This window comes from Octopus bimaculoides, chromosome 23, assembly GCF_001194135.2.
Source record: "Octopus bimaculoides isolate UCB-OBI-ISO-001 chromosome 23, ASM119413v2, whole genome shotgun sequence".
In the NCBI taxonomy this organism is placed as follows: Eukaryota; Metazoa; Mollusca; class Cephalopoda; order Octopoda; family Octopodidae; genus Octopus; species Octopus bimaculoides.
In genome coordinates, this window is record NC_069003.1 from 13,519,535 (window position 1) to 13,522,188 (window position 2,654).

The window sequence follows — 2,654 nt, forward strand, 5'->3', positions numbered from 1 at the left end:
ATATAGGCGTGGCTGTCTAGTAAGAAGTTTGCTTCCCAACCACATGGTACCGAGTTCTGTCCCATTGCCTAGTATCTTGGGCAAGTGTCTTCTACTATAACCTCGGGCCAACCAAAGCCTTGTGAGTGTATTTGGTAGGCGGAAACTAAAAGAATCCCGTCGTGTGTGTATATAAAAATGTGTGTGTGTTTGTGATTGTCCCCTGCACCATCACCACTTGATTGGCAAAAGATAACTACAGAAGAAATACCAGGCTTTTCAAAAAACCGTAATTATTACTGGGTTCGATTCATTCCATGGAAAATTCTTCAAGGCAGTGCCCCAGTATGGCTGCAGTCTAAATACTAAAACAAGTAATAGATAAAACATATATACATACATGCGATCGCAGCGCAGAAGACACAAGTTAGCCATTCAGAAACACGCAACAATGGTCAACTTCACTGAAACATTTATTGTTTGTAACATAGTGTCAAAATTTTTGTATCTCTGCGACTTGGTTACTGACATACTAAAACCACGCACTTTTATGACTATATACGCAAGGTTCTGGGATGTTTTCTTTGCTCTTGTTTTTGTTCCGGTTGGCTGCTCATAGCTGGTTAGTTCTCATTGATTTTTTGTGCCATGGAGAAAATTCAAATATGAATTAGAAGCAGCTCGAGGTATATAAACAAAATCGAACACACATACACAAGGTGTGTGTGTGTGTTATTGGTTCATGGGTCGGCTGCGTTTTAGGCGTAAGAGAATATGTTCTCAATGCGCCTGGTGTTAAAAGCACCTGAAAGTAAGTCATTGGCAAACGAGACAACTCGCATCAAGTCCCTTTCTTAGAGTGACAGACATCGATGTTTCATTATTGTTGTGAGAACATATTGTCTTACACTTAAAACGCAGCCGACCCACAAGCTAACAGCACATACACCTTGTGTATGTGTATTCGATTTTGACTTTTGGTATCTTTCCAGCTCTAATAAAATATTTTACTATACTTTTGGCACTCGACTATTATTTTTCCACCTTGCTTTGCACTTATGTGCTCATATGTATGCATGTGTGTGTGGGTGTGGGTGTTGCTTTTTATGTCTGTTTTTCCATGCTATCATGCAAAAACAATTTTTAAAAATAAAATCCTGGGGCGTAATCCACACTCATTCAACCAAGATTTGAAGTAGGAATAAAAACTTGTCATCTATGTAATTTAACGGCAGTGTAAGTTATTCATTCTTCAAAGCATGGTTGAATAAATGTGGATTACCCCAACAGGAAACCAAGGGTACTGGAATGTGTTTTAGTTAAAGCTTCGGCTTTAAACCTGCCCTTTAGAAGTTGAAATATGTCACAAACATATTTTAACGAACCTAAACACACGCGCGTGCGCGCACGTGTGCCTTGTCATTTGCTTTCAATATAAAAAAAAGACTCGTCCCAGTCTACGGCACTTTTGGCAAGTGTCTTCTACTATAGCACTGGTCTGACCAATACCTTGAGAATGAATTTGCTAGACGGAAACTGTGTGGAAGTCTGTCGTGTATGTATATGTGTGAGTGTGTGTGTGTGTGTGTGTGAATACGTTTGTCATTCTGAGTCTGTATTTTTTTCCCCTTACAGCTTGACAACCGGTATTGGTTTGCAGTGTGTGTGTGTGTGTGTGTGTGTGTGTTAACCTGCAGGATCCCTAGAGGTAGGCCAAGAACAAAATGGTTGTGTATGTCTTTGCATCCGTATTTGTCACTCACCACTGCTTGACAATCGGTCTTGACGTTGTTGACGACCCCGTTACTTAGCGGTTTGACATAAGTAACCGATATAATAAGTACCAGACATCAAAATAAGCACTGGAGTTGATTAGTTCGACTAAAACTTTTCATGGCCGCGGTCTAATGACCGAAACAAAAGAATGAAAGAATATATACTAATATATATATATTCTCTCCGTTTGCGTATTTAACTCGTTTGTTTTCGTATTTCATGTTGTTTACACAGTTGGTGACGACCTGTACCCATATATGCATATGTGTGTGTATGTATTTGTTATTTGTGCCCGTGTTTGTCCCCCCACTATCGCTTGACAACCGATGTTGGTGTGTTTACGTCCCCGTCACGTAGCGATTCGGCAAAAAGAAACCAATAGAATAAGTACTAGGCTTACAAAGAATAAGTCCCGGGGTCGATTTGTTCGATTAAAAGCAGTGTTCCAGCGTGACCGCAGTGAAATGGCTGAAACAAGTAAAAGAATAATATATATATATGTAGTGAAACTACCTATCGTCACTAGATACAAAACTACTATCGCCATTACATACAATCTTCTCATTTAAATATAAATAAATGCGAGCGTAGTAGAGAACCCATTCCTTGTCCATCACGTGACTGATCATTATTCGAATCGGCAACTTCTTCGAACCGTTCCCGCCAGAACGCAAACTGACCAATCACGGCCCCTAATAAGGTCACGTGATAGAGTAAAATTCTGAAGCCTTCGGCAGCCCATAGTTTGTTATAAATAACTTTAACTCATACCCAATAATTTGTCTCGGTCCAGTTTCTCTTTGAGAACTGTTCCGTGTACCACACGACAGCAGCAGCAGCCAGCGACCACTTCAGCAGCTTCGTCCAGCCACGATGACCTCCGCCGTCGCCATATCAGC